The sequence below is a fragment of the Delphinus delphis genome, chromosome 17, assembly GCF_949987515.2.
Source record: "Delphinus delphis chromosome 17, mDelDel1.2, whole genome shotgun sequence".
NCBI classification, from domain to species: domain Eukaryota; kingdom Metazoa; phylum Chordata; class Mammalia; order Artiodactyla; family Delphinidae; genus Delphinus; species Delphinus delphis.
Window position 1 is genome coordinate 6,070,911 of NC_082699.1, and position 25,915 is coordinate 6,096,825.

General features: G+C 42.3%; 1 non-coding gene across 1 annotated transcript; it reads left to right on the forward strand.

The window, feature by feature from the left end:
• Positions 1–14,847: 14,847 nt before the first annotated feature.
• On the forward strand, positions 14,848–14,954 carry LOC132413421 (U6 spliceosomal RNA). The gene has a single exon (XR_009516720.1). It is a non-coding gene; the product is annotated as a U6 spliceosomal RNA (small nuclear RNA).
• The last annotated feature ends 10,961 nt before the right edge of the window (positions 14,955–25,915 follow it).

Consider the following 25,915-nt stretch of genomic DNA (forward strand, 5'->3'; position numbering starts at 1 on the left):
TTCTCTCATAAGAAGCCATTTCCTAGTCATCTTCATTAATAAAATGTGATAAATTACTGTTTTATTTTTAATTGTTACATATGTTGTTCATTATTTTAAACCTTAAGCTCTGTTGAATTTAAGGCAAGTATACATTTGCTCTGGGGATAGTGATTTAATTGATGATATTTAGAGTACAGAAAAAAGAAAGTATAAAATTTGTACACAAAAGCAGAGACTAGAAAATTTCCTCTTTTTATTACATCTGGATATTCTACATGACAGAAAACATTAAACAGGGATTTAGAGACTCTTTCTTATATTGTAGAGTGGAGAGCTTTTATGATTTTATTTTAATTATCTTCATGTTTTTATTTGTTGTCTAAATCAATCAATGAAAGTTCTTTTGTCTTCCACTTATTATTACCATATCTCTTGAGCAAACTTATTTTCTTTGTGTCAGATCAGAGACAGACCAAGGAAGAAGAATTTTCGGAAATAAAATATTGAAATTATATTTTCTAAATTACCTAGAACACTGATGTTCATTAGGTGCCCAATGTAACAGTCAATACAGGTCCATATTTACATGAGGGCAATGACTAAACTTCAGGTTAGTTCATGCTCCTTATTTTTTCAGATTTTCCCAAATATTTGTTTCCATCATCTACTTTGCATATCCGTGGATAGGTACCTGGTTAGCACATTTTGGTAGAAACAAAGAAGCCTGTAACACTGCAGATGAATTAGCATCAGATTTTAGCCGATGGGTTGCCACTAAATCTTAGGAGGTTTCCAACTGTTTTCACTTTACCACCAGGTTTACAAGTAACCACAGCAATATACTCGGAGCATTTTTGCATCTACCACGTGTTGTTCCAAGCTCAGAAAATGTATTAACACGCTTAATCTTCACAACAACTCTATGAGGTAGACACTCTTATGATCCCCACTTAACAGATGAGGAAACTGAGGCAAAGAGAGGTTACAAACTAAGCAAGTGAGTGCCAGCATGTGGCAGTTTGGATCCATCTCCCATGCTTTTAACTACATTCTCTGTAAATACCATCGTTGCTTTAGTATTAATTAAGAAAATACTGTTTAGAAGTATGATGACGGTAATTTTGAGGTTATCGTCCACCTTTTTTTAAAGTCCACCTTTTTGATAGCCTCATAGGCATTACCTCTATGAGGAGTAATAATCCAGTCTTTAAATAAAGGTAAGATATGTAACTATGAGCTGATAATCCTGATAGCCTCAAAAATAATTTTTCTTTTATTTTGCTTTCAAACTTAAAAAACATATTTATTAACTCTAATATTTGGGAAGAAATTAAGAAAGTGTTATAACTAGCACACTCGTATGGAATCATTTTAATATATACACACTTTGAAGTAAAGGCTTGTAATGTAATTGTTCTAATTTATTTACTGCAGTACATTATATTGTTGCAAAAGTTATAAAATTTCTTTATATCATAATGCTAAGAGCATATACCTGGGAAAACTCCCTTTCTCTAACTGCACCCTCAGCACCAAAGGAGGAGAGAAGAGAGAAAAGTAAACAGAGAAGAAGGAGCCACTGCCTTGGTCCCAAGAGGACTCTCTGATCCCTAGGTGAGGGCGTAGTTAGAGCTATTCTAGGGACTATTTAAAATGGTAACTTCTGGTGGAATCTCTTAGACTGGGATGAGCACAGGGGGCTGATCTGTGCAAGTCTGAACATTTTGAGCTACACGTGTGAGCTGAAAAGCACAACAGTTACGTTTACGCCCTTCCCCTTGTTCTTGTGAGCACCAGAAGCCCAAGACAGCTCCTGGTTTTCACAGATTGTGTCTCTTAAACTCCACGTCCCTCCCAGGCAGGTACTTCACCCCGCATTGTAAATATTCATTGTAACAATGTGTTGTCATGTTTCTTGGTTGTCAACCTTCTCCTATAAAAGTGTTGTAAATTGTTGCATGGGTTGTGTGCCCTAGTAAATTTCAGTGATGAATTTTGCTTTGTTGCTTGACTACCCCCTGCCCCCCACACACACACACACGCGCGCACACGTGCGTCAGGTAAAGACGGAAGCCACTTTGAAGGACTCAAATATTTGGAAACAGCTCTCTTAGTGAGCGGCACGTTTTCTCAGGTGGAACTCAAAGGCATCCTGCCAAATTCCAGGACAAGAAAGCTACTCTAATGGTATCTGGTATCCTTCAGATTATTTGAGAAGGAAAACAGATAGCAGTGCTCCTTAAACACAAGTGAAGAGTAAAGATTGTGATTATAATGTGCTGCATATAGGAACATATTGTGTCTCTGTCGTCTCCCTGGGAAGTAATCAAGGGGAAACCAAAGGATCAATGCAAACTCCAAGTTGGTCCTTCTGTACCAGTGGAAAGATTCTCTCAACCTCCTCAGTGATAATAGGGGAATATAGGGAAGAGAGGAGTTATACCCAGTAGAGTATCTGCAATGAAGAGATTTAAGTTATTGATTTATTACATACCACTTTTCCTATTTAGAAAATAGTTGATTACTATGCGTGGACTTAGAAAGTCACCTAGCAATTTGGTCCTTTGTACCATGCTGGTGAGTCTCTGGTCTGGACTGGTTTGCAATAAGACAGATTCAGTTGCTTCATCCACATTCCTTGTTAGTAAAGAGCAAATAATCCATTACGGAACTTGGGGGATTCGTTATTATTAGAAGTCTTGGATTCATCCTTTGTGGTTGAATTTGGAAGAAGATTAAATTATCTGATCAACAATAATACACAACACGCAAAAATATGCATTATGAGAATAAAGAAACTCAAACTCCTCGCACAATAAAAGCAATGACAGAAGAGAGAGACACAACTGGCCTGGAATCTGGAGAGTGATGCTTTTTTGCCGTGCCTTATCCTGGGTGTGTCTTTTTCTCTAAGAATCAGCTTAAAGATGCTTCTGAAGACAGAATGTCCAACCCAGAAATAAGCGAACGTGTCTCACTGATCTTTATTGCCTGTCTCCCCGGGTGGTATCAGCAAGGGTTCAGGATTATGGTTTTTTGAACAGAGCAGGGTGTCTGATCTGAAAAATTTGCTGAGGTTTTTGAAGATGCCTTAAAATGGTGGTTCGGATTCAGTCTTAAGGAGTAAAAACCCAGTTGACCACAATAAAACACCGTCAGGGAGAGGGCTGAAAAGCGTAGAAGTCCCCTGATTATCATGAAATTCATTTTAATAATGCATTTTATTTAACCTAATATATCCAAAATATTATCATGTCAACATTAATAAATGTCAATTCATAAAATTACTGAGATACTACATATAGATTTTTCATACTAAGTCTTTGAATCCAGTGTGTACAGCACATCTGAACTTGGACCAGCCACATTTCCCAGTTCAAGGGCTCAGCTGCCACTGGTGGCTATTGGTCACATAGCTTCCACATCAGACAGCACAGGTTTAGCATAAAAGTCCTGTTTTTGGAATCAGATCAGTTTTTATTCAGAACATGACTGTATACTTATTAGCTATGTGGGCTTAGGCCAGAGACTTAACTTTTCTCTCTCTCTCTTTTTTTTTCTATAAAATGGGTAGAATAACATCTAACTCCCAGAGTTTTGTGACAATTAAAATAAATGCTGTATGTAAAACTGTCCACAGTGCCTGTCCTGTGGTCGTTCCAATAAATGGCTGCTAATATTTGGAATGCAGCAGGGCAGATTACTGTAGCACAGCTATTGTTTTTAAGTCAGTTAGAAACAATTATCCTAACGCTGGAGCATCTGCTATATTCCAGATAAAGTGAAGGCATTCCCAGACCTATGCCAGGCTGTGCCGTCCAGCCCTGTGGCAATTTGAAGCACATCACTTCTGTGTAGGTTTTGGAACGTGTATATATTTTTGAGATTGGACTTTTCTGAACCTTATATTGGGAACTGTCAGTGGGAAACCTTCTGGCATTCAAGGATGTGATCTCCATGATAAGAAAGAGCAAATGAGCCTCTCCAAGACCAACTATTTACCTTATTGTTAAGTCCCTGAAGACCTAAGGCTGGTGCTCAGTCAAGGGAGCCGAATGAATTCCCAGAGGACCTGATATCATTTAGTCAATTACACCATCTACAGAATACTCTCATTTCATGTTTTGCAAGAAGTCACTGCCCTTGCTTGATTCCCAAAGAACGGTTAATAGTAACTAGCGTCTCAGAGAGTACTAGTACTAGCGGTCCCAAGACTAGTACTTAATAGCTTGATCATGATGTCAAAGATAAAGATGCTTACTGAACCCTCCGGTATCCACCGAACTATTACTGACCCAGCCATCTCTGACCCTAAGGAATTCACCATCTGCATCCCAAACGTGAATAGTTCGGTGTTTTTTGCTTGCTTATTTACACTGTGGAATCATGTTTATCAAGATCTCTGCACCCTGACTAATCAGTAATTTTTGATCAACTTTTTTATCAAAAAGAGACACAACCAAAGAAAGTCACAGCAGCTCATCTTCACGGCTGAGCTGGCTACCTGTGCAAGAGAAGGGTGGTCCCAAAGTGGTCAGTGAAAGGTTTATAAACACCCTCCGAAAGCTTATAATAAATCACATATGGCAAAATCTTTCCTCAAAATATGTGCTTCTTGGGCTTCCCTGGCGGCGCAGTGGTTGAGAGTCCGCCTGCCGATGCAGGGGACGCGGGTTCGTGCCCCGGTCCGGGAAGATCCCACATGCCGCGGAGCGGCTGGGCCCGTGAGCCATGGCCGCTGAGCCTGCGCGTCCAGAGCCTGTGCTCCGCAATGGGAAAGGCCACAGCAGTGAGAGGCCCGCGCACCGCAAAAAAAAAAAAAAAAAAAAAAAAAAATGTGCTTCTGTGGTGGAGCGGGAACATGGGGCCAGACCCCACGGTGATGAAAGCAATCATTTTTATCTTCCCAGAACTCAAACCTCCACAGTCATCCGAATAGACTTGCAATGACTAGAGGATCCTCTTTGATTTTCACTGCTCAGCAGCAACAGCAACACGTTCTGAGCATGTAAAGTAGCTCTGCTGAGTTGAACAGCTGAGTCAATGCTTTTCATAAAAAAGCCACTCACAGCCAAAACCAAAGGAATCAATATCGTGACCCATAGTAGCTACGCAGCTGAGGATTCTAAGGCTCATTTAAATACGACTGGGCACGAAAGTGCAACACCTCCCTTGATGGGACTAGGGGGCGATTCACATTTACTTGGGAAGTGAAATAAGTGCTGTTTGTCGTCCTCACATGAAAGGTTGTGAAACATGCTAGGCTAGAGACTGGTCTGACGTAACCAGACCAGACCAATGGTTACCAGTTGGTAACCATTAGGTTACCAACCAGAAAGGAGAAGGAAATCACTTCTGTCTGTCTGGGCTGGAGAGAAGAAACCTCCTTCGCTGCTTTGCACCATCTGTGGAAATACACTGAGCACAGATAGCATAGGTCATAAACCCACAACCCTTGTCTGGGGGAACAGCATTTCATCATTTTTCAAACTGCAGGGCTGGGTGTTTTCTGATCTTACAAATCAGTGTAGCCAGGCTGCTCCACATACCTAGTTCTTGTTTATCAAGAGACCTGAACGCGAGCATTGTAAATTCCAGCTGCTTGCAGCCAGAAACCCCACGAGGTTTCGTTTACAGGCTCCTGTGAAGATAATATTTAAACATAAATGGGCAGTCCTGACATTGTCTCTCATCACTGCCTCCCTATAGGGGAATCTGGTTTGGGGAATGAAGAGACCTTCTTGGAGAAGCTTTGTGATGATCTGTGGGCAGATGCGACACATTGAGGTACCCCTGCATAACGGAATAAATTGCAAGGAGAAAGCTTAAAGGCACAACTTCTGTTTCTGGTTCTACATGCTGTTCGCACAAGGACAAGATGCCGATGATAAGTGGTTGGTCCAACTATTAAGAGGAATTACTAATTAAGATGATTGTAAAATATTTATGATTCTAAAATAGCTACAGAAAGTTCTAGAAGTTCAAGATAATACTATAAAACTATGCTCTTACTCTAAAATATAAAAGTCTCTCTAAAATATACACTTTCACGTTCCATGTAATTTATTTTATATCCATCTTAAGAGTGTAGGCACCATCTCAGACAAAAATTGGGGAAACAAGCTTGAACTACGTGGTTTTAAAAAATACAGAAAATGTGACTGTAAGAAGCTGCTACTCTGGACACACAGGCTTGTCAAGGGAAGGTTCGAATACCTCTGCCTCTACCAAATCCCTGTCCCTTGCGAGGGGTATGGAATAAAGGGTCAGAGCCAAACTCCCCGTGGCTTAGATGATGTCTTTGTAGAATTGGAGAAACCTTCTGGAGGGGTCCTTGGAGAGCCTAACATGTAGGCACAACTCTTCAGAAAGCAGCAGGATGCTCTCAGGACCTCAGAAGGTAGGGAAGGGGTGTCTTCCAGCTGATATTCTGCCATGGCTCTGGGCACTCAGGGCCTTAGTGCCAGAACATTCTGGAAGGGCTTGGTCCACTTCTGATGTTTCATGTCCCAAGGGATCTATCTGTTGGGAACACTTGAAGAGAGTGTGGTTTTGCTATTGATGCCAAGGAAAAAATGTTCTAGCGTGAAAGTGCTTGCCGTGTGGGTAAATGGGATTTATTTTTGGAGATGTTCAGAGCTGTGTCAATAATAAGCACGCGGGGAATTGAAAACGAAACGTTCTATGCTGTTTGGAATTCATTTGGGCCACGGCCAAAGGAGGATCTTTTGGTTTTCAGGTGAGATACAGTTCTTAGGTTATGATTAATGACCCATGAACATTTTTGTAAAAGCAAGTACTCTTGACGTGTTCTGGAGAAAATCCAATTACAGAAATTTTGTCTCTTCCATTTCCCTCTGGAGGTTAAATGTGGGTATGGTATTCTTTGCCGTTTCTTTCTCTGTGGTCTTAATCTTGAAGAACTTGGAAACTCTCATTTTATTTCTAAATGTTCCTATATAGACCATGTCTAGTTAAGCCTTTTCAGGGGGAGGAGAACTAAATAAATAATTAAAATCAAAGAACATCTTATTACTATTATAGCCAATCTCCACTTCTTTCCATTTACCAACCGGATTCTGTTTGATTTTCTTCAATCAAAAGATCTATATTGTGGGGCTTCCCTGGTGGCGCAGTGGTTGAGAGTCCGCCTGCCGATGCAGGGGACGCGGGTTCGTGCTCCGGTCCGGGAAGATCCCACATGCCGCGGAGCGGCTGGGCCCGTGAGCCATGGCCGCTGAGCCTGCGCGTCCGGAGCCTGTGCTCCGCAACGGGAGAGGCCCGTGTACCGCAAAAAAAAAAAAAAAAAAGATCTATATTGTGATAGCTTCTTTCCACATTATCCCAAGGACAAATTTAAGAAAGGGCTTCTTTTTCTTAGAAGTTGTATTAAATAAACAAGCCACCACCTAAATCCTTTCTAATGCCTCATGTAACCTTTGAAGACTTAGGCTAATTCCTACGTTCAGTTGGATTTCAGAAAACCTGCAACATCGCTGTGTAAAAGCATTTCACTTGCACCGTGGCGAGCGGAGCGCAGTAAGTCTGGACTTTCTGGTATTGCATCGAGGTACTTTATGGTACCACGCGTACCGCCTTGCAGAACCTCCCTCCACAGTGTCCATGGAAACCAAGTCCTATTTACTATGCTGTCCTGAACAACAGAACCCTGCAGTGAAGTATGGAATTGAAAATTGCCTTTTCTCTACAAATTGTCACATACCAGAAATTTACAAGCGCATTTTATCTTCACTTGGACAAAGAAGGAGTGGCAGCCGGCTGCACAACCCCACCACCAGCCACAACGGAGGCGACAGCCTGGGAGAGCTTAGGAGCCCACGTTGTTTTAAGCTTGGATTGTCAGTTATTTTTACACTCTCCCTATGAAGCAGGAATGATTATCACACCTCTTTTATAGCTGAGGAAACGGAGGCATTGAGAGGTTAAGTGACTTGCCCGAGGTCATACCATAAGTAAATGGCAGAGTCAGGATTTGAATCCAAGAAAAAGAGAAAAATATCAAATGAAAAATAGCATCTGATAGATTATTGCTTAGTTCAGGATCCGCTTTTATTAATATCTGTTATTGGAAAATTACACTTAAAAAATGGTCAAATTCCTATTGCCGGCATTCTTTAAGCAAGGATCTGTGGATCCCTGGCAGAATCATAGACAAACTTCAGTTTTATGTAAAAGTAGGTGAGTGTGTACATGTGCCCATGGCTGAGCTCAAAAGCATTTATTAAATCTGCAAAAGGATCTGCAACAACACCCCTCCCCCCGGGAATGAGCCTTTACTAGGACCCAACGACCCACTCCGTGTACCTTCCCTAAATTCCGCAGCAGAACCAGCCCTTAGCGTTCAGCAAGGCAAGGCTGAGTGAGGTACTCGTTTCACAGTTTAGTAATTCACCTGAACAGTTGGCTGAGATGTCAGTGAGCCACACAACTGTGCCACGACCGCGCTAGTGCATCACTCACACCGGCCACTGCCACGCTTACCCAAGGAAACGGCGCGAGGTTTCTCAACTGTACCAACCCATCGTTTCAATCCAGTCTCATTGGCCTTGCAGTCAGTAAAAGTTCCTAACATGGTAAGAGTTTGGTTATCAATGTTGTGCACTTTTATTCTTTGCTTTGTCTGCATGGTTATTTCCATGGAAGTGTGAAGGGCGTAATGGTCAGGTGCCATTTGAAATCAAACTCCTCCCCAGAGACACTTAAAAGCATTTGGATGTGCTAAATGCCACTGGTGGAGTCGCCAGAGGCAGATGCTGCGATGCAGACTGGCAAGCAGGACGTTTACTGGGGATCGTCACCTGGAGGTGGGAGGGCGGGGAAGCAGAATCCAGAAGAAGGAGGCGCCTCTAGAGCTGAGCGAACTCTGGAGGAGCTGTGGCAGCTGGAGGCTGTCTGCCGATAACTGGCCGGCAAGTCCTCCCTCCAGAAGTAATCCAGGTGATGCCCCTTCATGTCCTCTGCAGTACATGCACCATGAGATCTACTGCTTCATACCAGCTTGAGAAGCAGCTCCTTCAGGGTTCTGGAGGAAGAGGAAGGGCAGCTGCATGAACTGCAGCCCCCGCCGGGGCCGCTGGTCTCAGGGCTGCAACTGAACCTCATCCTCTTCCCTCTTCCTCCCTCCATTCTGGACGCCATCACCTTCAACTAGAACTTCTGGTACTCTCGGCGGCTTACCTGATGGCATGACCAAGACTCTCATCCCTGAGAGGCCTCAGCCCCTGGGTACCACGTACTTCTCAGGCCAGGGCTGTGCACTTGTCCATTTACCATCAAAGCTGACCAACAGTACAAAAGGGCACCCAAGGGGACCACGTGATGCCAATGTGTCTCTCTGTGTTCTGCTGTGCAACGGCAGCCCTCCCTCCTCCTGGTGACCAAGGACACGGACGCATCTTCTTGCCTGTTGGCCCCTTGGTACAAGGAGTCTGAAGTGTCCAGGAGGCAGCAGCAGCTTACAATTCAATGGGACACAGGCTGTATCCTCCATGGAAATAATCCAGTTTTAAGAACCAAGCTCTCTACATTTCTGTAACCTGGAGTTGTGGGAACAGGAAGCACAAATTTCCTGAGCGGCTCACTGGAAGTGATGGTAAGCAGGGCCAACTCTCCTCCACCTGCTTCCCGGGCCCACGTATTCTTCTTGCTGGTGACACAGACGCATTAAGGTCTTTGATGCAAAGTGCACCCTGCGCCCCCATCTCATAGGTGGTCACACGGAGCTGGCACTGCGGCTGTGCTTGCCGGCCTCATCCTGCCGGCGGCTTCTGGACACTCGGCATGAGAGAGTTCGGTGATGCCAGGCCGGCTCTAGCTCACGGGGGGACGACATTCTGTAACCACTGTGCTTATAATTCCCACTTCCCTCCACTTCTCAGACGGCTGAAAACTGCGCCTACCAGATGCCCTACGTAGGCTCTGGCAAATCACCCCACCTCACCTGACAATCTCTAACTCTCAAAGTCTTGGCTCTTCCAAAACCAAAGACCGAGAGAAGGACAAGAACAAACAAACAAAAACTCTATCCCTGATTATTTCTTCTTCTTCTAGTAAATGCTATTTTAAAATAGTACAAAAGTTGTCATTCTGAGGTGAGCTGAAGAAAAAGGCTGTATTTAGAAAGATTCTTACCAAGAGTGCTTGTTGAAGAAGGGGCTATTTTTTTTTTCTGATGATAAATGCAGGCTTTCCCACATGGTGGCACGTTTTATAGTGCCTCGCATTGGACCCAGAACTTCATTCCTGTTTTTAAATCTGTGTTTACAAATACCCGTCAGACCTCAGCATGAAGCCAGGTGGGCATCAGCAGTGAGGTGATGACTGCAAGTCTGGGAATGAGGCACCTCACAAACGTGTGGAGAGAACCATGAATTCGCAATTTCGATTGTAAGCTGATTTTGTCTCCTCCATGACCCCGTATAATTGTAATCTTCTCTTTCCCAACTGAGACAAATTGCTGGTATTGGTGCTTTTAACCAAGGGGGAAACAAAATGTACAAGACCGCCTTTTTTCCTTCAACAACACAATCCTTACTAGTTTGAAAGGATAGTAAAGTAATCTGAAGGTCTCATGCCAGGTAACAAATGAACATGGCAATTCAGTAGCTCACTGTTGAGACACTGTTAGGGTTGAAACGTTTCTTTTTTTTTTTTTTTTTTTGCGGTACGCGGGCCTCTCACCGCTGTGGTCTCTCCCGTTGCGGAGCACAGGCTCCGGACCCGCAGGCTCAGCGGCCATGGCTCACGGGCCCAGCCGCTCCGCGGCACACGGGATCCTCCCAGACCGGGGCACGAACCCGCGTCCCCTGCATCGGCAGGCGGACTCTCAACCACTGCGCCACCAGGGAAGCCCGAAACGTTTCTTATCTTAGTTCTTTATGGTTGTGTGATTGTGATAATGGAAAACAGACAGTAAAAACAGCTCCTTGGCCAGCTCCCTTTTCGGGCAAGAAAGAGATTGAATCAAAGGGATGTATGACCTGGAAAGCAAGTCTGGGCACTAACAACGGACAGTGGTCGTAGTGTTTATCCCAACCCCACATTCTAATGACACTAATTAGACTCTGGACACTATATTTCAACTAAAGACATAACTCCAATTTAAGCTGTTCTTACTCTGCCTAGTTTCAAGAACTATGTGATGTACTTTATGGTACAGCTGATTATGAATCTCCGTAGAAAATGTCATAGCAGAAGGCTGATTAAATCTGCAACCTCTGAAAGTTTTAGAAAATGAACTTCACATGTGAGCTCAAGGGTATACGGGTCAACTATACATCTTCCTGTAGCTAATATTTATATTTTAAGTAAACTTACAAAAACGTATAATAAATAATTGGGCAATTCAATGTTTATAGAGTAATTTACTTGGGGTGTCTCTAAAGGCAGAAAAATGAACATTTCTTTTGTGCATCAATAATTAAATAAGCCAAAGCAATTAGTTACACAGAAAATTAACCATAAATTTACCTCTTAAATGTGGTAAAGTATGAGCAAGGGTCTTCTTTAGAAAGAATGAATATATTGGCTACTCTGTTTCAACAGAATTCAAAATACCAATATATTATTATCCAACTATACAAATAAAAGTTAGTTAGTTGGTTATGCAAAATCCACTGACTCCTTTAAAAAGCATCTAACATTTTCTTACTTATTGGAAATATTCAACTACACTTTCACTTTCCCTATAGAACAATTTTAAATGTACATGGGGAGTATCTCAAAAGAATCATAACTATAAAGACCAAAGCTTCAGGACTTCGCTAGCAGTCCAGTGGTTAAGACTTCACCTTCCAATGCAGGGGGTGCGGGTTCAATCCCTGGTTGGGGAGCTAAGACCCCACGTGTCTCGTGGCCAAAAAATCAAAACATAAAACAGAAGCAGTGTTGTAACAAATTTGATAAAGACTTTAAAAAAAATCGTCCACATAAAAACAAAAAAACCTTAAAAAAAAAGAAAAAAACCAAAGCTTCCATTTTCTTTAGGATCATTATTCCTCTGGAAATGTTATCAGACTAAATAAACCAGTACTAAAAAAAAATGACTTGGTTAGGAAAAGCAAAGCAATGGAATCTATATTCCTATCTCAAGAATTTTTGTCTGCTAAACTTTTAAGATGATCAGTTCCAATTTCATTTAGACAGTCAGTTCTGATTTTATAAAGGGTTCTCAAATTTGCATCTAGAGTCATGATTTAAGTAAGATTATTACTTGCATCCCTGAAATTGATTGATATTGGATATTACATGAAGAAGAGTGAGGAACTTGATAAACATCTATAAACAATAGCATCGAGAATAGCAACATTTGTAGATTTAAAAAATACTCATGAAAAATACAAGAGACAATAAACACTCATATGAGAAAATATACTCAGAAATAGAAAGACCACCTTGGACTTTCAGTAACTCCGCGTTAGCTGTTAAAACTCTTTCCAAGTCAAAGGGAGTCTAGACATGCCTGTCCCCTAACCCCGCTCTGTGGCACGCTAAGTCAAGCCACTCAGTCTCCCCTCCTCAATTCCCTCATCTTGAGGATGGGGATGACAGCACTTACCGCTGATAGGTTTTCTAAGGATATCCTAAGCAAAGGGTTTGGCCCAGAGGGAGTGCTCAATAAATTGTAGGTATTATGATCAGAAACTAAAGTAGAAAGCTAAATTGAAAAGACAATGTCCTTTTAACCCTTGAACTAATGTGTTTTAAATTTACAAACGACAAGAAGTAAACATGGCAAACTGGACTGTGTACTGTTATTTGTAACTTTGGAGTGTATGTCTCCAAATTTGTTCAAAAAGCTAATAATATCACAACCTAAATGGGTAAAAAGGACATATTTTAGCAGTCAATCTGTTAAGAGTAGTGAGACATCTTAGAGTTTACCTATTTCTGTTCCAAGTCTATATCCAGCTAAAGAACTCGAGACCCAAAGAAGTGGAGTGATTTGCCCAGAGAACTCATGGTGGAGCCAGGATGTGGAGCTTATGTCTAGACTTTCAGCTCAACACTAGCACCATCTAGCCCACCTTCCCTTTCATGTTCACCTAAATCAGCCAACACAAAAATCTTCACACTTCCTTTTATTACATATACAGGCAGACCGCGGGGCCGTTGCAGGTTTGGTTCCAGACCACTGCAGTAAAGAGAGTCACAGGTTTTTTGTTTTCCCAGGGCGTGTAAAAGCTCTGTCTACACTATACTGTAGTCTGTTCAGTGTGCAAATGCCTTAATTAAAAAATACTTCATGGCTAAAACATGCTAACCATCCTCTGAGCCTTCAGCCAGTCTAAATCTTTTTGCAACAGTAACATCAAAGATCACGGATCACAGATCACCATAGCAAATATAACAATGAAAAAGTCTGAAATATTGCAAGAATTACTAAAATGTGACACAGAGACATGAACTGAGCAAATGCTGTTGGAAAAAATGGCGCCAATAAACCTAATGCAGGGTTGCCACAAACAATTTGTAAAAAAACGCAATAAAGTGAAGCACGATAAACAAGAAAAAAAAAATCTCCTCTGTTGTCTTCGGCCACTAGTAAATTACATCCTATTGCAGGTTTCATTATTGATTACCATGACGACTCTCCAGCCTTTTCTCACAACTACTCTTTTCACTCCCACCGCGGTTGAAAATGAAGTACAATACCCATGTTGCAACTTTTTTTCTCGGCACTCAGCTGGGGTACTTTTCCAGCTGCCCTGGGTCAATGGACTCTTACCCAGTGGAATATGATGTGTTCCACTTCCAAGCCTAGCACATAAAGTCTTCCTACTCCCAATTCTTATTGTTTTCTATTCACTGACTAAATGGAGACAATTCAGAGGACCTAAAAGTGGGTGGAGCCTTAGATAGAAGGAGACTGGGTCCTGAGTGACGACATGGGGCACAACATGTCACATCTCCCTTCCTCCCGTCCCCTACTGAGCGGCATTGGATTGTGACATGAGTAAGAAATAAAAGTTCTTGGTTAAGTCTTTGAGATTTGGGGTTGCTTGTATAGTAGTTAGCCAACACTTACTAATACTTTTTATACTCCAAATATTTTCACAATAGCATATCTGTTTGCTCATTTCCCAAGAACAAGATGGGAGAGTCTTCTAGAATCAAAACTTCTTTCAGTTACCTTTTGAAATAGAAAGAAGAGTTGTACAAAGACTAAAATAAATAGACATCATTACCATAAATTTGTCAATATCTATTAAAATTTTACCCTGATAATTTCTTACTATTTGACCTAATGATTTCAATTTGTGGGCTTCACATATAGAAACAAATATTTCAGTACTTATGGACACATGTACAAAGAATTTTTTTCAGTGTTGTTTCCAGTGGTTTAAAAAAAAGCCACCCCCCCACCAAAAAAAAAAAACCAACTAGCACACCTTAATCTCTATTAGTAGGAGAGTGATTGAATATACTATGACACACCTCTGTCCTTAAAAAAATGTTCCTCAGCTATTCAAAAGAATGAATTGGATCTATGGCTATTGACTAGAAATAATATCCATATTATTTCTGCTAAGTCAAAAGGCAAAGATTGATTTAATGTGTCTCATGTCATCTCATTCTGTAGAAAACAAAATTCTTACATTTGGGCATCTGCAGAAAGAAATGGAGTAAAGATGGTGTGGAATAAAATTCATATTTTATGGCAAGACAAGAAAAATTTAAACAGAAGAATTTTTCTCTGTCCTCTGGCCTCTTCTCTCCCTCCGACTATGCATTATGTATCTGCATTATACATCAACCAAACCTCCTCCATCGGCAGAAATAACCTGCTCAACGGCAACGTTCTCCCAGCATCAACAGGACAACTCCTTAAAACATAACAGTCCTGTGCCAGCTTCGGCGGCACATATACTAAAATTGGAACGATACAGAGGAGATTGGCATGGCTCCTGTGCAAGGATGACACACAAATTCACGAAGAGTTCCATATTTTTAGCAGCACTATTCACAATAGCCAAGATATGGAAACAACCTAAGTGTCAATCAACAGATGAATGGATAAAGAAGATGGGGTACATATATACAATGGAATATTAGCCACAAAAAATAACGAAATAATGCCATTTGCAGCCACATGGATGCAACTAAAGATTATCATACTAAATGAAGTCAGAAAGAAAAAGACAAATACCATAAGATATCACTTATATGTGGAATCTAAAATATGGCAGGGACTTCCCTGGTGGCGCAGTGGTTAAGAATCTGCCTGCCGGGCTTCCCTGGTGGCGCAGTGGTTGAGAGTCCGCCTGACGATGCAGGGGATGCGGGCTCGTGCCCCAGTCTGGGAAGATCCCACATGCCGTGGAGTGGCTGGGCCCGTGAGCCATGGCCGCTGAGCCTGCGCGTCCGGAGCCTGTGCTCCACAACGGGAGAGGCCACAACAGTGAGAGGCCCGCGTACAGCAAAAAAAAAACAAAAAAGAATCTGCCTGCCAATGCAGGGGACACGGGTTTGAGCTCTGATCTGGAACAATCCCACATGTCACGGAGCAACTAAGCCCGTGCGCCACAAGTACTGAGCCTGTGCTCTAGAGCCCACGAGCCACAACTACTGAGGCCACATGCCACAACTACTGAAGCCCACGCGCCTAGAGCCCATGCTCCCAACAAGAGAAGCCACTGCAAGGAGAAGCCTGTGCACCGCAACCAAGAATCGCAGCCAAAAATAAATATATAAATAAATTTATTTAAAAAAATAAAAAAATAAAATATGGCACAAATGAACCTACCTACAAAACAGAAACAGACTCACAGATATAGAGAACAGACTTGTGGTTGACAAGGGGGAGGGAGATGGGGGAGGGAAGGACTGGGAGTGTGTGATTAGCAGATGTAAACTATTATACATAGAATGGCTCAACAACAAGGTCCTACTGTATAGTACAGGGAACTATATTCAATGTCCTGTGATAAACCGTAATGGAAAAGAACATACAAAAAAGAATGTCTATATGTATATAACTGAGTCGTTTTGCTGCACGGCAGAGATTGGCACAATATTGTAAATCAACTACACTTCAATTTTAAAAACGTAAAAGAAAATAAAGAAAAGCAAATTTGACAAAAACATTAGTGATATTTAAGTCAAGGGAAAAAAATGACATTCCTTCTTGATCTTGTAAGGGGCCACAATGACGCTTCGATCTGGATTGCGTAAACTGTCAATAATACGTCATTTACTGTCCAGTCCTCCGTCTCAAAACACTGTGCCTTGACTTCTAATGGGCAGAACAGTTCTTACAGATTTCTCAGATGCTCTTCCTGGGTTATAATCCTCATATTTGGCTCAAATAAAATTTTCCTTTTCTTTCTTAGATTGACTGATTAATTTTTCGTCGACAATGGTATGGAAAGAGACAGACCGATCTATTGTCACAGGTTAACTTAGAATAGCTGGGGGATAACACTGGCATTTTCTTTACACACTCCAAGGTTGTTTTACTTTCAAAAGTTATGCTTTCTGATTTTTTAAACACTACTAAGATGGAGAAGCCCTTCAGCATGGTGGCTAAGAGCACGGTGTCTGGGGCCCCACTGCCTGGACCCTCCAGTTACCGCCTGTGGAACTTCGGACAAGGCAGTCCCCCACATTTGATCCCAAATTCCTCAATGGAGGGATAATGAAGCAGAGCTCCTGGAGCTGTCCTGGGCTCTACATCATGGGATGCACATGTAAAGCAGTTAGAGAAGAGTTTGGCACTTAGTAAAATGTCTGTGAGCGGTGATTCATAGAACGGGAAACTCTCAAGGGCCCATCGGCACTGTTTCCCTCGGTGATAAGCGCTGTGATAAAGGAAAACTGGGCCTCCCGCTGTAGGTGACCAGGTAACTCACTGTTTAGCTTTTTGTCAAGCCAGTTTGGTTGCCCTGCTTTTTCTACCAAGGGAAGACAATGAATGTGTGAAGTGAGAAGACATCAGCCCACCAGGCAACGAAAGGTAAACCTCTGGAGGCAGCGTCGCATCTGAGTCTTACTTCTGGTCTGAGTACCACTGAGAAGCAGGAACCTGAAACACTTGAGTTTATCAAAAACCAAATCTTAAGCACTATAGGTGTCTCTGTTTTCATCTCTGACTCTGACTCTCTCAATCTCACACACACGCACACGCACAAGCACACACGCGCTCGCTCAGATCTCTACGTTTGTGGGTCATGTTCTGCATGTGTCTTTCCCCTCGTCGAGTTCTCTATAGACGAAGCCTGAGTATGGGCACCATTACCTCCCACTCAGGCCCCTCTGACCAGGGCTATGCCTTCCTGATGGAGAAGGAGTTGCCTTTGGTAACCCTGAAAACACTAAGTCCTGACTCCTGGAATAAAGCTCATCTTGGGGCTCCTCGAGGCCAGTGGTTCCCAGAATAGCCCCAGTGACGAGTGAAACAGACTGGGGCTTCTGGTTTCTCCTCTAACAGGACACAACAGGTCCAGGACGTGCCTGCCCAGGTGGCAAGTGGCACTGTCCCCTTACTCATGGAGGGCGATGGAATTCCATCAGGTCGAATCTTGCTGCTGCTCCATCAGCCTCCCTGAGGCGGGCCAGCCCCGGCCTGGACACAGGCCTCTCCTCTCTGGCCGTTTCCCCCATATCCTCCCTCCCTCCCTCCCTCCAAGTCTCCATCCTCACTCTCACTGTTCTCAGAGGGAATCACACTCATTCTTCACTGAAGACACACCTTTACTATTTGTTTTTTGCTCCGAGAGACAAGCCTGCATTGGGTACACTTTGTGCCCTTTAGGAGCTGAAGATCTACCCCTTACCAGCTTGCTTTCTTTGTAACAGGTCATAATGTCCCAGAACATTAAATCATTTACATTCAATCCAGGTCTATTTATTCTAATATCTAATAACCAAAGGTACATTGGAAAAGAAAGAGTTGCTGGTAAACCCCCAAAATTTGCAAATGTGCAAAAGCAGATAGTCAAGTTTGCATTCTCTTGTGTCCGTGGCTTGGAATGAACCCTTTAGTCCCACAAACCCAACAAATGCAGAAGAAAATGTGTATCGAGTTGGGAAAAAAATAGTGTCTTCTGATAGAACATAGTGACGTCAAATGATTTGAGTTTCACTTTAGTCGCCAGGGCCTCATGTGGGTATTTTAGAAAACAGGCCCCAGAAAGGATGCTCGGAGAGCAAAGCTGTGTAGCAGCATTGAAGATGAAGTAGTTCCCTCTGGTCTGGAGACCCGCAGCTGCCCCGTCATCTGCGTGGTATCCCCACGCTGCCTCAGTCCCTCGCTGACCACGTGCACTTAGCACGGTCACCAAAGGAAGTGTCCACTAACGGTGTCATCTGCACCTTTGTTTTAGTGTAATTTTCATCCTTCTACCTTCAGGAGACCCAGGCAAGACTCTGTTTCTCTCATAATATTCATTCAGATGCCTCTGTACTGTTTCGCTCTGACTTTGGCCTTTGTAAAACTGAAACGGAAGCTTGTTTCTGTCGACAAAGAGACTTTCACTAACTTTATATCCGGCGGAGAGGATCAGCCTGATTTCAGAGGATGTAGTGATATGATGTGGAAAGCCCCCAGCAGAGGAAAACCATCCTTGAACCCTGAGACAGGAATCCAAGTTTCTGATCAAGAGGTTGTAAAGATCACCTGGGTCCCTGACGAGGCCACTTTTCACTTTACTAAGAACCAACCGGCCTGTGTCCGCAACAGAAACAAAGGGAAAAATCAAGGCCACAATCTGGATGACTCGATTAGCGTTTTAAGGAACTCTGACAATTAAATAAAGGAAATAAGAAAAAAGCTCCTGGTCCACCGCCCAGAGACATTCTGAAGACACGTGAAATACTGAAAGTGAAGGCTTTATATCAAGTGGGAGCACAAAGATCTTTCTTAAAGTGAAAGCCCAACTTGTAATCTTATTTGTAATCATCATGTTGTTCACGTGATAACTATACCTTAGTTCTGTTGACCTTTTCAATGACAGTTCTTAATTTATCTGTTCACTATGCATTTATTTTGCTCGTGCTTTCATGCTACTTGTAATATTCCATACACCGTGTTCATATACTGATTTGCTGAACAGATATCTGATTGGTGCTATTACACCCCAGGCATCCCACTAGTGAAACCCAATTCCCTGCCCTCAGAAAGCTTACGTCCTACTGCAGTGCTAGACAATGAATAAGGAAAATGCAAGCGAATCGGACAGGGGTAAGTGCCAAGGAAAAATACAGAGCGAGGGAAGTGCCTCGGCCGCACTGGGAGGGCAGCTGGGGTTTTAGACAGAACAGTTAGGAATGTGACATTTGAGTGGCGGCCTCAAACAAAGAAGGAACGAGCCCTGAAGCTCGCAGGGGAGGAAGCTTCCAGAAGGAGGAACAGGTAATACAGGAGGAGCATGCGTGGACCAACGGGGAAGAGGGTGGGGATGCGGTGGGCAGGCGCAGAGAGAGATGGGCAGAGTGACAGGAGAAGTCGGGGAGAGTACCTGGGGCCTGGAGTCCTCTGAGCGGGGGCACAACCTGACTTAGCATACAGTAGCCACAGGCAGCACAAGAGTCCACTAGGTAACAAGCAGGCCCTTAGAAACATCAATAGGAAAAGCATTACCTATGGTAATACGTGTGGGTATTTTTCTCTGTGTTTCATTATTTACTTCCGATTGTCAGGTAAGTCAGTATTGCTATTCCAATTTGGAGATTAGGCATCAATAAATAGTCTTTGGGATTTCAGGACCGGTAAATTTTTTTGTAATGTTTAGAGATTTTGTTTGTTTGTTTCCTAGAACCAAGTAAGTAGGAAAAGGACATAAGTGCAACTTAGAGGTCAGTTTTTCAAGTGGAATGAGTTTGGCTTTATGAAAACTCTTTTCTTTCAAGGTCTTGAGGAAACTACCTTAGACCAGGGCTGCTTGCAAACCAGTGATTAGGAAATACAGGGCTATGAGAGATTTAACTGTGAGAGCCAAAATATGGACTGACAAGCAGACCTGTGGGGTGCATTTCACTTCTCCAGCTGTAAGAAGGGGGTAGAACCTCCCGTGTCCCCCTCGCAGAAACACTGGGAAGACGCACGTGGTAATGGCTGGAAGGCCTTAAATCACTGGGATAGAGAAAGGTCCTATTTTAATCGTGAGACTAGTCACTCATATTTAATGCCACCACATTTACCTTTTATACAGAGAGACATAGTCATCTTTGAAAAGTTCTTTATGAATAATCCTAGCATCTCATTGGTCACTGTTTCATACCCCTCTCCCTTTTCCATCACCTTTAAAACTTTTTAACCTATTTAACCTTTTCATAATGAGCTCCCCTAACCTGACTGTACTCTAAAGGCTCCGATGCAGAGTTTAGCATTTGAAAATACAGAGTTGAGGTGCGCGCCAGGAACCTTCCGTTTTTAATGTGCTTCTGGAAGCTTCAGAGGGCTGATGCAGACTGAATTATATTTAAAGCTACGTGAGGGAAAAATCCCTTTTCCTCGCAGAGCTGAGCTGTCTAAAGAATTTCTAATGCTAAGCACTTCGGCAGCAAGATTCTTAGCAATACGTACAATTAATTTTATTACAGCTTTTTCCCTTTCTCATTTTTGCTGTAGGAAAATGCAAATTCCGTCATAAGCACTTTTCTTTCAGCTCATTTTGAACATGATGAGCCAGATTCTCTCACACGGTACCAGCGGGCCGGACCAGGCTGAACGAAGAGATTAAAAGTTGAAAGATGGGATATTGTTTACCTGAGATATGAAATGGGCTGAAGCATTAAGTGACACGACATCACATAAGGGAAAACGGTGTCACACTGAGGCTTTTCCTTAGCTGGGACATTTCGTTAGATTTTTTTTTTTTGGCATAAAAAATAGGGGCTTTTGTGAAAAAGTAGAAACTTCATCTCACAAAGAAAATCTCATTATGAAGGTGAAGATTAGAGGGCTTTAATCAAAGCTGCACACAGGGTCTTTAACAAGTTTGCTTTAACAAGTTCGCTGTTTAAAATTTCCATCCAAATTTAAGAGGAAAATGTACAAGCAGTGATAAAGGTCAAGGTGCTCTGAAGGCGAACTGACAGAGGGCCGTTGAAAATTGCCTTCTCTGAACTCCTGGCAGAGTCTGCAATGGGCCAGCTACAGCAAAAGAGGACTTTTCTTGAGAAAGAATCATAGAGACTGAGAGAGACTCCTTTGGTCATCTGTGAACGCAAGAATAAAATCTAGTAAAATGTCAGTTTTCTAAATTCAAATTCCAGTGAACCAGAGACCAAAGGCACGAGATGGAAAAGAGGCAAAGAACAAAGGGGAAATGAGTAAGAACAATTTTTCAATTTATACGGTAGGCTGTTTCCCTAAAGAAAAGAGGAGAATGTGATTGTGAGCTGGCCTGTGTCCCCACCAAACAATTCTGAAAATAGTGGCTTATAATTGACTGTGTAGCATCTTTTTCTCTTTTTAATTGTATTCAGTAGGTGCAACCTTGAACTAAAGATTAGGTTTAACCAAATAGATAGGAAGCCACTTTGGTTTCAGCTCTGACATGAAATGAGCTTAGAAGTTTGTCACTCCTGCTCTTAATACAAAGACAAAGAGAAGAGGAATGACCTTGCTTGGACTCATCCGAGAACTGAGATTTCAGAGCAAGCCCCACCCTGAAATCTGGAGAAACAGGGAATCCAGAGAGTCACGCTTGCCTGGAGCAGAAGCTTCAGGGGTCACGAGCTGGTGAGGGACAGCTAAATGGCAACTCTGACAAGTTACTGGAGGTAGAGTATGGGTGAGTGAGAGACGGAACCACTTTGCGGGCTTAACTCCGGAATCTCACCAGGATTTCCTGGTGCAGACCCAGCAACAATGCAGAGGGAGGAGAGGAGTCACCACTGTGAAATGTCAAAAGGTTCCTTGAGGGCTTCCCTAGTGGCAAAGTTGTTGAGAGTCCGCCTGCCGATGCAGGGGATGTGGGTTCGTGCCCCGGTCCGGGAAGATCCCGCATGCCGTGGAGCGGCTGGGCCCATGAGCCATGGCCGCTGAGCCTGCAAGTCCGGAGCCTGTGCTCTGCAATGGGAGAGGCCACAATAGTGATTCCTTGATAACAAAGCCTCCTCTCCAGGGAAAGGACATCACCAGGGCCTTGTCTCATTGGAAGCTGAAAGGGAATCACCCAACCCCGGCCCCCTTCTGGTCTTCCTGTCTCACCTGAGGGGAAATCTTTTTCTTTTTGTAATTTTAGAAACACTTGTGAAGGTATTAGCCCACAGACACAAGCTCACTGAAAACCTAAAATTTAATCATACGATTATAGAGCTTTGCCCCTCCTCCATGTTACCACCACACTATAGAGCTCCTGTGTGATAAAGCGCATTACTGGAAGGTGCACATGTCTGAGGAAGAGGACTTAGGGAAGCCCAAAGACAACAGGGAGACAAAGACAAGAACCATAGAGTAATTTAAAGCCCCTGGACCCCTACAGCTACAACAAACATTAAACATAGCCTGAATCCTGGCTAGATTAACATAAAAACTCACGTTAAAGTGCTATTTACCTCAGCTCCTATGACCTGATACAGCACATCTAGTTTTCAACAACAAAAAATTACAAGACATGCTAAAGTTCCAGAAGGAACACAGTCTGAAGGCAAAAAGCAAACATAAAAACCAGACTCAGATATGACATCAGGTTTGGAATTATCATATAAGGAATTTAAAATAACCATGATCAAGATGATGAGGGCTCTAATGAAAGAAGTAGGCAATGAGAAAAGATAGTTATGTAAGAAGAAAAAGATGGAACTTGAAGAATCAAAAGGAAATACTACAGGTCAAAACACTGTAATTAATGAAAATTGCCTTAGATGGGCTCATTGGTGACTGGACACCAGCAAAGAAAGAATCAGTGAGCTTAGAGATAGGTCAATAGAAATTTCCTAAACTGAAACGAAAATAGAAACAATGACGAAAACAGGACATCTAATTACTGTAGGACAGTTTTTAAAAAGTACAACTTACATGCAATGGAAATATCAGAACTAGTGGAAAGAGGAAATGGAGCAAAGGAAATATTTTAACTAATAAATGGCCAAGAATTTTACAAAGTTAATGACAGACAACAGATCAAAACTTCAGCAAGCTCAGAGAACACCCAGAAAGACAAACACCAAAAAGCTACACCTAAGCGTATCATAGTCACACTGCAGAAAACCAAAGACAAAGAAAAAAACCTGAAAGAAGCTCGGGTAAATGGAACACTTTACCTATAGAGAAACAAGGATGCGGATGACAGCGGTCTTCTCATCAGAATCAATAATCACTTTAAATACGAATGGTCTAAATACACCAATTAAAAGACAGAGGATGTCAGAGTGGATTAAAAAGCAAGACCCCAGGGGACACTCATGTGGGAACTATATATCTACATAACTATACATTTTTAAGTAACTTTTAAGTACCTATATATAATATCTTGTAAGCAATTTTTATCCTCTTTAAACAGCGCAGAAATCTTATTACTAGTGTGTCTCCATTTAAACTGTCTCTGACATCCTTTTGGGGCCATCTTAAGATTAGGTACAGATCTAAATTTCATCTTTTATATTTATTAGCTGTCGTCTTTTGAAAGAGAAATTAGATCAATTTATTCTACCCTGTTATCTTTCATAACAACATAGCCCAAGAATTTCACTGAGCTCAAAAAAAAAAAGTAATGTGAAAGTAAAATTTTTATTGAAGTGGGTAAACATAGATACTAATACATGTATTTATGCACTTGTAATTCTCCACTTTCCTTAGAGGGATTTGGAAAATCTCTTTTATGTTTGCTCTTCTATTACTTCATCATTTTGTCTTTTTTTTTTTTCCTGCCTGTCACTCTGACCAAGATAATTTCAAATTTAATCATTCTCACAATAATGTATTTCAAAATGACTTCCATGCAAAAAGTAAAAGCAACTGCACTGATGTGCAAATGTTAAATCCCTTAGGTTCCGAGACTTGGACTATGTCTCAAGAAATAGCCTTTGCTAATCTGCAAAGTGTTTGCATAAAAGGGTCACTGTGTCATTCTATCATGCTTCTCCTCTCTTCTCAAATTGCTATCCACCAACCTGAAATTGTCTGGCTGTGATCAAGCAGACAAGAGCCAACTTCATGTTTTTTAAGCAAAAGTACTTTAATGACCTCAAAACATAGTACATGAAACAGTCCCTCGGTGCTCAGAGTTCCTCGCTAAGCATTTCTTTTATTTTCTCTAGTTCCAGGAAGTTACTCTGTCTCTCTAGGGCTCCAGTTCCTTGGCTGTATAAAGCAGTCTATGATTCAGGGGACCGTGAACAGAATTTAATATCCTGTATTGATCAGAGTCCTTCAAAACTACAAGTCCATTTCATTTTTTCATATTTCTTAATTGAAAGACAATTCAGAGAAAAAAAATGTTGGAAAGGGCTTGGCTGGCTGCTGGGTGAGCTGCACCTTTGCTTTCCTGGCATTGCAAGAGAATCCCGAGGACCTGCCAATTTGCTATGGAAAAATAAATCCCATTCCTATTCAATTTGTACAAAAATCAAAGCCATTAATTTTCTTAATTTTTTTTTACTTTCATGGGAAGAAGTTATCCAGATTTTCTTTCACTGAAGTTAATATTTCAAGGTTTTCCTTTCTTCTTCCTCAATGTTTTCCATGGACCCACTCCCTTCTGCATTGGTGTCTTTGGGAGTTAAGCACAAAGCAACAGAGACATACTGGACATATTGATCACTAAGTGAAATGGTTTCTCTAGCAACCATAACTCAATGAAAGCCCAGAGAACTGCCTTTCTTTTGCACATGAATTCTTTTCTAATTACTTCAGACATCACAGATGGCAGAAACAGATACAAAAGTACCTGCTCAAATAGTGCTGCTGCAAAAATAAAGCTGATTCAGCGAGAGATACTCTGCTGTGTTCTGTGGTTAGCTAATACATTCCTAATTTTAGTATACAATTTCTCAATAATTATGAAATGAATTCATTCCTTTGTGCATTACAGTACGTGAATGTATTAGTTTTATTACTGCCGTAATAAATCATCAAAACTTAGTGACTTAAAATAACAAACATTTATTATCTTTTTTTTTTTTTTTTTTTGCGGTATGCGGGCCTCTCACTGTCGTGGCCTCTCCCGTTGCGGAGCACAGGCCCCGGACGCGCAGGCTCAGCGGCCACGGCCCACGGTCCCAGCCGCTCCGCAGCGCGCGGGATCCTCCCGGACCGGGGCACGAACCCGCGTCCCCCGCATCGGCAAGCGGACTCTCAACCACTGCGCCACCAGGGAAGCCCCATTTATTATCTTATAGTTCCGCAGGTTAGAAGTCTGACACATGTCTTACTGGACTAAAATAAGGTGTCAGCAGGACTGCATACCGCCCTGGAAGCTCTAAGGGAAAATCCATTGTCTTTCCTTTGTCGGTTTCTAGAAGACACCTGCATTCCTTGGCTCGGTACCCCCTCATCCCTTTTTGAAGCAACATCACATCTCCCCAGTCCTTCCTCCACCATCACTTCACAGCCAGTAGGGATTCTTGCTTTTAAAGACTCTTCTGATTATATTGGGGCTGCCTGGATAATCCATAATAATCTCTCCCTCTCAAGGCCATACTCTTAACCACATCTGCAAAGTCCCTTTGGCCATGTAAGGTAACATATTCATTCACCTGCTTCAGCGATGAGGCCACGTAGGTCTTTAAAGGGCCACTATACTGCCTGCTGCAATGAGGCTATCGTCTGGCACATTGAGAAAAAAAGATGCTTCTCAAAATACTGATATGCAATAGAGCATGCACTTTGAACTGCTTCTTCTACATACTGGTGAGTATTTCACATTGATTTAAAGCAGAGGTCAGCAAACCTTTTCGGTAAGGAGCAAACTCTATATGTATTTGGCTTTGCCAACCATTCAGTCTCTGTTACAACTACGCGATT